At 31.4% G+C, this 13703-nt stretch overlaps 1 protein-coding gene across 1 annotated transcript in view; it reads left to right on the top strand.

The window, feature by feature from the left end:
- The window catches only part of LOC119607804 (neuropeptide Y receptor type 2), a 65529-nt gene extending 57694 nt beyond the window's left edge, over positions 1 to 7835 (top strand). Inside the window, exon 3 of the mRNA XM_037961909.1 lies at positions 6572 to 7835. The gene's annotated coding sequence lies outside the window, so the exon portion shown is untranslated. The remainder of the gene's footprint in view (positions 1 to 6571) is intronic.
- The last annotated feature ends 5868 nt before the right edge of the window (positions 7836 to 13703 follow it).

The following is a 13703-nucleotide window of genomic DNA, read 5'->3' as shown; positions in this document are numbered from 1 at the left end:
ATGGCTTTTTTTATGAGGCGGAAAAATACCAAAAATTATGAAAATGAATCGCTATACATTTTTTCCTTAAGTTACTTAGTAAATAGTTATAAAGATAACGAAAAACGACAACAAATAGAATTATAAAGGAAAAGTGAAATAAATAAATAAATAAATATATTAAACAAATAAGCATTTAGTAGTAACGTTGTTGATATTTTGTTTGAACAAGGAGAATAAAGTAAAACAGAAATACTACAGAGAAAAACTGACAAAAATTGTGGAAATGTAATCCTACCAAACAAATCCATAAATGTGATGAAAATATTATGAATTGCTAAAATGATTAATAGTCGTATATAAATATTTATAATAATAATTTTCTACTCAAGGTTTATTTTAAGCATTTTAGAAAAAAAAAACTTCTTCAAATTGTTGTTTAAATATTGCTCTTTTTAAAGCCACCAGCTGTTGTCAAACAAAATCTGTTGAAGTTATATTTAATACCTAAGGCAAAATTTCATTCATCATTATGACTTTTTTCTTTTTTTGAAAAAATTTTTTGTTATTTATTGGCAGGTAAACCTCAATAATAACACGTATAAATATATGTATATGTGGGTAGTAATATTAAACAGCAAAACAAATTTTAATATTTAACTTTAAACTTTTCTTTAAAATAATTAAAAAAAAAAATACATAAAAATTATATAAATATTGCTTAAACTCGACTATATTTTGGCTTATTTTTAGGTCAATTACTTTAAAACTTTTGAAATACTTATAATTTTTCAATATTTGCTTTTTTGTACGTATTATATAAGTCGGTTTGAATGTATTTTGCAGCAGTATGATTATTATTTATTAATTGAATATTACTCATACGTCACCTACTGGATTTTTTGCACGGTTCTGTAACATTTTACGAAACGTGCATTTTTGCATTAGCTTATAACTAACTAACTAACTAACTAACTAACTAACTAACTAACTAACTAACTAACTAACTAACTAACTAACTAACTAACTAACTAACTAACTAACTAACTAACTAACTAACTAACTAACTAACTAACTACTAACTAACTAACTAACTAACTAACTAACTAACTAACTAACTAACTAACTAACTAACTAACTACTAACTAACTAACTAACTAACTAACTAACTAACTAACTAACTAACTAACTAACTAACTAACTAACTAACTAACTAACTAACTAACTAACTAACTAACTAACTAACTAACTAACTAACTAACTAACTAACTAACTAACTAACTAACTAACTAACTAACTAACTAACTAACTAACTAACTAACTAACTAACTAACTAACTAACTAACTAACTAACTAACTAACTAACTACTAACTAACTAACTAACTAACTAACTAACTAACTAACTAACTAACTAACTACTAACTAACTAACTAACTAACTAACTAACTAACTAACTAACTAACTAACTAACTAACTAACTACTAACTAACTAACTAACTACTAACTAACTAACTAACTAACTACTAACTAACTAACTAACTAACTAACTAACTACTAACTAACTAACTAACTAACTAACTAACTAACTAACTAACTAACTAACTAACTAACTAACTAACTACTAACTAACTAACTAACTAACTAACTAACTAACTAACTAACTAACTAACTAACTAACTAACTAACTAACTAACTACTAACTAACTAACTAACTAACTAACTAACTAACTAACTAACTAACTAACTAACTAACTAACTAACTAACTAACTAACTAACTAACTAACTAACTAACTACTACTAACTAACTAACTAACTAACTAACTAACTAACTAACTAACTAACTAACTAACTAACTAACTAACTAACTAACTAACTAACTAACTAACTAACTAACTAACTAACTAACTAACTAACTAACTAACTACTAACTAACTAACTAACTAACTAACTAACTAACTAACTAACTAACTAACTAACTAACTAACTAACTAACTAACTAACTAACTAACTAACTAACTAACTAACTAACTAACTAACTAACTAACTAACTAACTAACTACTAACTAACTAACTAACTAACTAACTAACTAACTAACTAACTAACTAACTAACTAACTAACTAACTAACTAACTAACTAACTAACTAACTACTAACTAACTAACTAACTAACTAACTAACTAACTAACTAACTAACTAACTAACTAACTAACTAACTAACAAACTAACTAACTAACTAGATTTAATTGAAAGGGCACAAAGCACTGCGACCCAAGTGTGGGAGGAAACTGTTTTAGTTGGTGAGAGTTTGAAGATTTTGTAATAATGGACAGTTATATAGAATATGTTCTGCGGTTTTCTTTTGTAGCCACATACCTCATAGTATCTGAAACCACAATGGCCACTAAATAATCTCCTTATTGCTTTTATTTAGCGGTGTTTTAAATCTTTTGGTTTTTTTGCACCGTGGTATTGCTTCCTAATGGTGAACGAATTCAAATTTTACCCAAAAGTCACATCTATCTTTGTCATATCCTCGGGAAATAACATAGGAGGGCTTATGACAAATACATTGAAGATCAGCACCTCTATTTGCAAGGCAGTCTGTTCGTTCATTGCTAAAGTGACTTTCAGGGTCAGATATCCTACGTAAGCCAGTTTTTGATGTCAAGCTAATTCATTAACTACAGTCAAGTAGTCCGAGACAACACTCGATCTAATTTCAAATGACAATAAGGCCTTGACGGATGCTTGGCTATTCGACATTATAAATATGTTTAATACTTTTGTTTTTCTCCCTATATTTCTGCTTGAAAGATTGTATACCTTGGGAATGGTCTCTTAGAAGTTGGGTCCCGTACCCTTTTCGCGATTTATTTCTTTGGACTCATCTGTGAACCAAACTTGATCTGCAATAACATTTAGATTTACACAAAACTAAGTTGGATCATCAATTTATCCTAGTAAACGCCATATCGAAGCTATGCAGATTTTGTGGCTACCAGGGGGAAACCTCTGAACACATATTGTGCAATTGTCCAAAACGTTGAGAAAGATTCTTAGGTGCTGCATCACTAGCCCCGAAAGATATATTCAACCTCTCAACAATTAAACCCGTTATTTTCATACGTGTATTAAACCTGTCATGGTGAACCCTCGGGCTGCACAAAAGAGCCAAAATAGGGTCGCAGTGCTTAGGGCCTTCACTAATCGAATCTAAGTTTTGCCGATATTTGACATAATTGTAAGCTCAAGAACCCTATTCGATTGGTACGGTTGTACGGAGGCTAGGTGATATATTGAACCTATATCATGGGCTTCGTCTTTTGGCACATTCAGAGAGTTTGTGCCAAATTTCATTAAACTGTCTTGAAAATTGCGACCTGTAGCGTGTGCAAAAAGTTTACTTATACAAACAGACGGACAGTTAAACGGACGATAGGACAGACGGTCATAGCTTAATATCAGTAAGTAATTCTGATTTGATTGGTATACTTTTTTTTGTGTTACAAACATCACCAACAACTTATAGTAACCTGTAGAATATAGAGGTGATATTGTTGAAAATACTAATCCTCAAAATCTTCCGCCTTCCAATTAACTCAAAGAGCAAAAAACCTCTTTAATTAAACCACTGTGTAAAGCTTAAACTTTAAATACAAAATTTTGTTGCATAAACTAAAGGCGTTTAACTGTTAAAACTTAATATGTAAACAAGTGTTTATGTTAGAGAGAGAGAAAGGAAAATACTGTTTTTGTAAGTATACGAGTGGCAATTATTGATGACGATGTCAGAGATGATGATGATGTTGGGGGTAATGTTGCCTAAAGTGAATAGAAATTATAATGGATATTATTCTTTTTTAATATTAAACGACGTCAACCAAACCTCTTTAACTCATGATGTCAGCAGCTAAAATATACATTTTTTTATTGTTGTTGATATACATATGTATAGATGTGTGTTTAAATGTTTTATAAGTATAAGCACGCGTGCATTAGTAGAAGTTTTTGTTTTTTCTTGTTAAACAATAAATTTATTTTGTTGTTATTTTGGCAAAACAAAAAAAAAAAAGAAATATTTACACATATAACAAGTGAAAAAAAACTCCCTCGCCTTCAAGTAAATATTAGAAATTTTGAAATGTTTTCTGTCTGTCTGTTTAGCTGTCTATTTTCTAACTGTCTGTTTAACTGTCAGTTTTCATAGTCCTTTAATTTGTGCAAAATGTTTAAAAAAATATTTATATATATGAATTTACTTTTCTACTTATTTAATAGAAATTTTTATTTATTATTTATTTCGTTTACTTTTCTCATTGCTTAATCATTTATTCTGTATATTTTTTTCATATTTTTCTATTTTTTTTTCTGTTTTATTTTGCTTCTTTATGTTTTATTTCCAGCAATTAAAAATACATTAAGAAAAATATGTTTTCCCTGTGCAGATCTCTTCCCTCTTCGCTATATATGTTGAGTTGGGGCAGTACAGTGTTGTAGGAATATAGAGAATGTTGTCTTTTACAATTGTTTGTTTAATTTTTTATGTTTGTTAAATGTATTAATAAGAGAACAAACAACAAAACAAACAGAAGTGATACCCTACACAGATATAAAGTACTTTATGCAAGTAGGCTTTATATAGCAGCTAAGGTCAACAAGAGACTCATCATTAGAAATATCGAAAGGAATAAGCCAATTATGAGCCTATCCGTCCAAACTTATATGACAAATTTAAAGAAGATCCAACTTATTTCATCCTTAGACTAAAGAAAAGGTTTCCATGTACAAAAGAACATCCGTAAATCAGCTTGAATCTGAACCCATGTAATACCTTTGTTTCCGTATGTCACCAACATTATCCCAAACCCATTATACCCTCTCCTCTATAGTAGCTTAAAAATATGAACGCAAAAAATTACACATTTTTTTTTTTTTTTTGTTTTTTGCTCTATTCTGTTGTTCTATTTGTATTTGTTCATTTAAATGGATGATTTTTCTGTCTTGAAATGAAAAATGAATGAGTGAACGTACGAATGAATGAATTTATTTAATTAAAATATTTCAACAATTTCCAGTAAAATCTCAAGTATACTTAAGTAAACAATCTCATCATAAATAGGAAAAAAACAACATAAATGAGTAGCATAGAATTTTAAGAAAGTATAAAATTTCTTTCACTCTAAATGGATTAGAGTAAATCTGATTTAGAACGTATGTTATTTTGTTTGTTGCGACTTAACTGGTATCAGTTTAATGTAAATTGCCTTCAACTGGGTTTTTTTAATTATTAGAAAATTAATTAATTTTGTAAAATGTTTACTAAAATGACTTTTGAGTGAAAAATATTAATTTCTTTAAGGCATTAATGAAGATAGATGGATTGTGTAAGTTGATCTTTTTCTCAAACTAGACTATCTAGACTATAGACTAGACTATAGTCTAGACTATAGACTAGACTATAGACTAGACTATAGACTAGACTATAGACTAGACTATAGACTAGACTATAGACTAGACTATAGACTAGACTATAGACTAGACTATAGACTAGACTATAGACTAGACTATAGACTAGACTATAGACTAGACTATAGACTAGACTATAGACTAGACTATAGACTAGACTATAGCCTAGACTATAGACTAGACTATAGACTAAATTATAGTCTAGGCTATAGATTATGATATTGACTAGACTAGAGGCTAAACTATAGAATTGATTATCGACTATTATCAATTTGTTTCCAATACGGCCAAGCAACAGTTGGTTTCAATATTATGAACGACCAACAGGATTAGCTGGCAATATTGATCCATAAATTACAGGTCTAAACAATACATTCATTGAAAACAACAACAATATACAGCTTTATGTTCGTAATAATAAAAGGCAACTTTAATTAAAGTGAGGAATAAAGTGATCTTTAAATATTTTCATTATTACAACATAATTAATATACAAAAACCGTAGCATACTTTTATTCGTTAATAATATTTTTCATATGAAAAATGACATTGAATTTATTTTTTATTAATATTTTTAAAAAAATTATTAAAGCTTACGTTAAAAGTTAAAGGTAACGTGATCTCCCCGTTAGCCTATCGGACACTTTTAGCTAAAGTTGACTTGTAATAACGAAAAACACATTATCTGTAGGATAACTTCCTAACATTAGTTATTGGCAAGTTATAATAATGGGCCTTAGTATTGTATTGTAGGAAGCTGTATGTTATTATTGTTCTGTCATTGCCAAAGTTAATAGTAGAGCCAAGAATGGAAGATTGCGTATGATGATGAAATTAAAATTCTTAAGAATTAATAAAATATATACAAAAGAAATCAAATTAATTTCATAATAGTGTTTAAGTTTTTTTTTAGATACTCTATGGCAAATTGTTTATAATACTCGGTATAGACGAATATGTATTTTTCTACTTGTTATATTTCAATTACTGGAAAGAACAATTTATTATACATCTAAATAACTCATAAACTCATAATTATACAATTGCAATTTGAAGTATTTTATATTAAATAATAAAAATAATAAAGAAAATTAATATAAAATATTTTTTCTCTCTTTTGCAGATTATTGAAACACATTTCTAGATAAACCATGCACTTACAGCCACAAAAAATTCAAGGGAAATTTTTTAATAAATTTTTTGGAAAAAAAAACTGAAAAATCTCTACAAATGTACAAGAATAAAAGTAAACTTATATAATTAAATTTAAAGGAAAAATAGTTTTTAATTAGCAACGAAGTATATAATTAAAAAAAATTAGAAATATTTAAATATAAGATAAAATAATAAATAAATTTAAGTGAGTTAAATTAAAACAAAAAATAAATTTAACTAATAAAACCATGTGTAAATATGTTTTATTTTAGTCTCTTAATTAAGCTCCCAAATGTATGCAATTTAATGTAGTTTATTGAGCCCCGTTTTGATAGACTATAAAATATTTGCTTAATTGTTTAAAACACACAAACAGTTACAAATTAGTAAAGGCGAAAAACAAAAGCAAAAAAACATTATAAGCAAACATCATTATTAGACTATCATTATTATGAATACATTATTTTGCATAATATTTTGAAAACAACAACAACAAAAACTTTTTTGTAATTATTAACAAATATTTAGTTGTTTGTGTTTTTCCACTAAATATTATAGAAATTGTTAAAAATATTTAAAATTTGTCTAGTAGTTATTAGAATATAATATTTATGAAATTGTAGGCAAAACTAAAATTAAATATAATATAATAAATACTCATTATAAAACAAACAAAAGTTGCTGTATATTTTAAGGGGGTTTTTATATAATCGGTTTAAATTTACAATTTAAAAACAAAATGGCTGTTGAATTAAAAACAAAAATATAATTAGAAATGTCAATGTTACAAAAAATAAAAAAAATAAAAGTAAACTAATTTATATACACACAACAACAACAAAAACAAACTAAAACCCTAAAACTATACTATAAATAATGAAAATCCTGGCAGTCTTAAAGTATGCTAAGCATTTTCTATATATATTTAATTTAAATTAAAAAAAAAACTAAATGTAATTAAAAAAACTATTACTACAACTAAAACAACAACAAAGAAAGTATTCTAGTCTTGTCATTAACCATTTTGATGGATTAACTTTTTACAAAAACATACAAACACACAAATACTAATCATAGATTAGTTTACCTACACTTATACTTAGTTGTTTACAAAAAATACAAATAATTTTAAGAATTTCAAAGAAAATGCTGGAAGAAATTCTTTTTTTCTTAAATATAAGTGTAAAAATTAGTTAAATTATTTGTAATGTTAAAGAAATTTTTATAAAAAACCAATAAAATATATTAATGAAACCTAAAAAAAACCCAAAGTGTTACATAAAAAATTTGTAAAAATAAACTAAAAGAATGCCAAAAACAAAAAACATGTGAAACTACAAAATATTATTTGTGTAATTGTGCAATTTAACGAAAACAAAAATAAAATTAATAAAAACAAAGAAAGACAAATTAAATAAACAAACTAATATGGATGAAGAAAAAATTTAAATACATAAATAAATGTTTAAACAAGGATTTTAAAAGTTGTTAAATTTATTGTAAATTTGTTGACAGAAGTAAAAGTAAGTATGAACATTTAGCGCTTAAGCCAAAACTCTTGGAAGCTATTTGGTTCATAATTTTATTAGGGAGAAGCTTCCGGTAAATTTAAATAAATTTTTTTAGGTTAGGTTATCACGGGTAGCCAGCCATATGCAGCTTTACTTGAGACCAGGTTGATCAGTTTGTAAAACTAACTGTAAAAAGAAAAGAAAGATAGGAAAAAAGTAGAAAAGAGATAAGATAGAAAAGGAAGAGAGGAGATGTAAGGAAACCGTTGAGGAAAAAGACCAGGCCTAATTGTCATGGAGTAAAAAGACGTGGCCACAAGTTTACGTCCTGATTAATGTAAATGCCGAAGTTCACACCCATTCTGACAAATTAATGAAAGCCAGAAGACGTTTGGATATTCAACAATTCGGATAGATCGCTAAAGTAGGCCGATCCAATCGTCCGAATTCGGGTCTATGACAAGGCAGGACAATCACAGAGAAGATGTGATTGTCCTGCCTCATTTTGATAACTCCTACAGAATTCATTGAACTGAAGGCCAATGCGTCTAGTATGATTATCTAATTTATAGTGACCAGTAACAATCGATTCCAGCCTAGCTAGTTGTGGTCTTTGGAGACCAAAAAGATATTTAGAACTACATGTTTCTATATGTGGCCACAGTGCTCTAGCTATTGAGCACGTGTGTTCACGTGACCATCGGTCACGAGCAATAGACAGGCAGTTTTCAGTAATCTGCCTCTTTATTACATGAAGTGATCTATTCCAGTCAGCTAAGTAGGTGCCAGCTCTTGCCAAGGTGTCAAGAATGTCGAAATGCTTTACGTGAGTACCTAGCGTGTAGCCCTCACGGTGGTACTTTTTAAACCACTGGTTGAGTAAAAAGTAAACAACTCACCACACGCAGGTCACAATTTTTGTACATGTACTTGAGCTATCTAATCTCTGACCATTGCTGTCCCGTTGCTTAACTTCCGAGATGTAAAACATCACTTCCGTTTAAAACCACGCAGATGGGATGGCCTCTGTTGATTCGGCAACAGCACCTAGAGACGTAACCGGCAGACCGAAGTACGAATCTATAAAATAAGCTGAGACTTTTTTCTTACTCACAGTGACACGCTGTGGTAATTATGATATGAACAGAGTTTACTCTGAACATATCTGGACAAGGAAGGAAAATTCAATAATATCACTTGTATATGATACCTTTCATCCATCATCAGACAACCCAGCACACTTCCCATTTATCCGACACATTCATAGGTAAACGGGTGGGTGAGGGCCGCATACCCCATTCAATCTGTACCATATACAATTAATACCAACTCATTTAAAACGCTTAGTCCCATAGCCACTCCTCTGTGGGGTATCTGTTGTTTCGGCAACAGCACCGAACTTATCCCGAAATATTGACTTTACCTTACATCAGTCTTTAGTACCAGATTATGTGGTTCTCTGGTTAGACCTCTTTCCAATTTATGCAAGGAGTAAGCCAGGCAGTAAATTGTATACACCAATTTATAGTCCCGGCCGACTAGAGGTATTGGTAGCACCTATCTACCCCCGGATTACAATACACCAAGATGAGACTATCATCAAGGATAACATGCCCGGGGGCTGCCAAGATGTCAATAATATTACTGTCATACGAACTTCCGTGTCCCCTGACCCAAATTAGGGTGATGTACGATTGTCTTCCCATCTCATTGAGAAACGTCCGGCATTCATAGACAATTCTACATGTGGAAAACACACCAATTAGGGAGCTTGACTATCGGAGTAAATTCGTATATCCCTTCTAGATATTAGAATTTATACCATAGCCAATTTGACGCCCTCTTTATCGCTAATATTTCAGCTTGAAGAATACTACAGTCATCATTGACTCGGAAAGAGATTTTCATACCAAATTTCTCAATGAATATGCCACCACCAACTCCTTTCGTCGTCTTGGGTCCGACTGTGTACACACGGAAGCCATTATTTGACCGAAGGGGAGATTCTTGAGACTCCGTAGAAATATACTGAGTTCCGGAATGCAATAATCAACAGCATACTGATGACTCGGCATAAGATCGGTGATATTAGCATGGCCCATGGAACAATATTTCCACAAAAATATATGCCAGTTGAGCATAGTAAACAACTCCCATTGAGGAAGTTGTTCTAACAGCACCGGTAATGAGAAGCATAGTAGATCTCATGAACTTTTCCAGTTGTTGCCTGAGGGATGCCTTTTTTAAGCGCCTGCCAACAGACAACTACCCCATGGTTTAATGTGAACATTTCTTGGGTTTATACCCCATCATGTTCCTATGGCCTTCCTACATACATATAGCACCGTAATGGCTTTAGATGTCCTAGAGAGTACATTTGTGCTCCAAGATAGTTTCTTAACTAGAATAACGCCCAAGTATTTAGCGGGAATAAAAATCACATTGCACTTGGTTCATTGAATAGGAAAGTAGGACCAAGAAAGACAGACTGTGTATAAGTTCAGCAGCCAAGGAACGACAAGAACAATGTTGTGTTGAAGATTCGCAGGGATAATACCATCAGTTCCAGGCGTTTTTTGAGGGTCAAAGCTCTTAATTGCACATCAAATAATGTCGTCATCAATAGGTACTCGTGTTACCGCACGTATTGAATTTAGAGAGGAGTTAAATCTTCTATTAAGATACAACCGGGAAAGTGAGTACTTTCATTCTCAGCTCTACATCGATCTGTGATGCCTTATACAAGCCCACAAATTTTTAACCCGGACGTCAAAATATACTTTTCTAAAGGATTGATCCCCGCTGAATCCAAATCAGAATTTCTTCATCACATCTGGGATTTAAGATATCGGGCCTTGAAGTTAAAAAAAAAATGGCACTTTTTGAGACCTTATAACGGCTCGAAGACAGACGGACGGAATGTTTTCAAATTTTAGAACACGATATCTCAAACACCAAATGTGATGGAGAAAATCTGAGATCAGATTCGGATTCAGCGTTGCTCAATCCTTTAGAAACGTTTAAATTGGTCTCAGGGTTTCGAATTTTTTCAAATTTTATCGGCTTGTGTTATTGAGGCGGTCTCGATCATGAAGATTAGAACAAAATAGTCACTCACTGATTTCTCTTCATCCCTCTAAACAATTTCTGCATTAGCTAGTACTTAGGCAACCCATACGATATGATATACACATATATATGTATGTATATACATATATGTAGGGATCCTTCTCCTTGAACCAGGGCCAGAACAGTTTAAACATCTGTAAGTGGTGATAGTAAATCACTTGAGTTCCCATGGTGAATATAATTATTCTTTTCGGAAACTGTTTCATCAAAGGATGATTCGACAATTGCACACTCTTAGGGAATTTCAATAGACAGAGTGTGGTAGTTGTAAATCGTTTAGCGATCTCTACCACAGGCAGTGCAAAAGAGTTTCGTTTAAGGATAAAGCGTTAATTATGCATTCGTTAGCAATTTCTTTACATAGAGTGTTTCTAAGTTTGAACAGGGAGCATATAATATTCATAACACTTTTCTATGTTATGTATCAATTAGACTTATATAAAACTAAGTTGTGCCTATTTTTGAAGAGATACTAAAACATTTAACATAATTATGAGCTCAAGAGCCCTATTCAGAGGGAATGGTTTTATGGGACTAGGAGAAATAATGAACCGGCTTCGTTATTGGGTCAAAGCAAGCGTATGTGCTAACTTTCGTCAAATCTTCATCTTTCGAAATTCACTTTAATTTTACAAGATATGATTTGATGATGAGTATATAAAATTCGGCATAGCCGAATCCAATACTTTTACTTGTTATTTATTACTCTTTTCGATTAAAAATATTTGCATGTCATTTACATCATGTACAACAAACCATTAGTGTTGATGATTCTTGCTACAAACACGTTTCTTAATTAAAGATCTAAGGTGTGTATTTCTTGAATAATTACTTTCTACAGATATTTTGCTATCAAAACTCATGTATTGTAAATGTAACGCAACAATAGTGCCACTTCCAATTATCCACACAATTATCAACAATACAAATTGTTCTAACTATGAACTTTTGCAAATATTTATAGTACCTGAACTGTATTTGTTGAGTTGCATACGAGGGATGTGTGAAAAATTTTCAACAAAAAGAACCGTAGAAAAAAAGACAGTGAAAATGTATTCCGACTAAAAGTTGGTAGTCTGAGTATGCGAAGTACATCACTCAATCCCAGTTAAAGCTGAATGACATGTCGGATTCTCTTTCCACCTCTGAGTCAAAGAGAACCATACCTCCCTAGAATCAGAATATTGAGCACAAACTCAAGAAACAAAGAGCTACACTTTTAAATGTACTGACAAAGTCAAGCTATACCTTTTTCAAAGGAGTCTCCATTTGTAATCTTGTGAGTATGAGAGTCTATATAAAGTTGGTGGTCTGAGTATAAGACAGTACTCTAAGTTGAAATAGAAGATTGCTCTAGTAGAAAATTCTAAGAAATTTGAGCCTTTTAATACTTTCTGAATCTCAGATAATAACACTATCCCATCAAGGATGAAGCAGTGTGAATGGTGTAAGATCTCATTGGCAACATAGCCATCTATCGGCCATCAAAAGTCTGTTATCTGGATCATAGGGGATGATATTGAAAAAGATGAAGTTCATATAGAGTCAATCCTAGGTAACGCTGAAAGACATGTCAGAATCTCTTTTAATCTCTGAGCAAAGAACACTTGATCCCCCTAGGATCTGAATACTGTGCACAAAGTCAATAAACAAAGAGTTCTATATCTTCAAATATACTCACAAAGTCAAGCTACACCTTTTTCAAAGTAGTCTCCAGTTGTAATCCTATGAGTATGAGAGACTAAGAAAAGTTAGGCGAGAACTTCGGCTAAACCAACTACGAAGAAAAAGGGTTCTGAAAGGAAGAACCTACCGAAGCAAAAGAAGACACTAGACGTTGGAAAGGGAAGAAAGCCGTCATCCTACACCGTAGAAGCCAAGAGAAGATATAAGGACCATCTCAGCTATTCAATATACGATGACGGTAACCCGACACTAAAAATTCCCATAGGCCGATAGTATAGGTAGACGATTTGGTCAACAATAAGATAGTGTACCATGCCATCGTTTCTAAGAGGAAACAACCAATAGAAAGCGTGAGCAATGAGTTTGGAATGGGAATGATGGTCATGAGGTTGGCACATATTTATGTATGTCCTTACACCCTGAAGAACTTAGTGGAAAGTAATCATACTTCCTAGAGATGAAGAGATGGGACTGTTCAACAAGACGGTGCTCTCAAAGTAAAGTGTCTACATAAAAGAATGTGACATTAAATTGGCGATTTGGCCAATTCTTGGTAATCAAAATGCTGAACTGGCGTTGGGAAAATGGTAGGTTTTTCATAGGAATTAGGACTCTGTGGTAGATACGCTTTGCCTTAGACAAATGTATAAAAACATCTAAGTATCTACGACTGTCCACAGAGCCACTAGATACTACAGGCAAGACGGATGGATAACAAAGACATGAAGTCGAAGTGCTTTACGTGAGTACCTGGCGTGTAGCCCTATCTCACGG

The sequence above is a fragment of the Lucilia sericata genome, unplaced genomic scaffold (genome assembly GCF_015586225.1).
Source record: "Lucilia sericata isolate MDLA Ls3-8-SP2 unplaced genomic scaffold, ASM1558622v1 Contig000751F_arrow, whole genome shotgun sequence".
Classification (NCBI taxonomy): domain Eukaryota; kingdom Metazoa; phylum Arthropoda; class Insecta; order Diptera; family Calliphoridae; genus Lucilia; species Lucilia sericata.
This window is presented reverse-complemented; position numbering and strand designations above follow the sequence as displayed.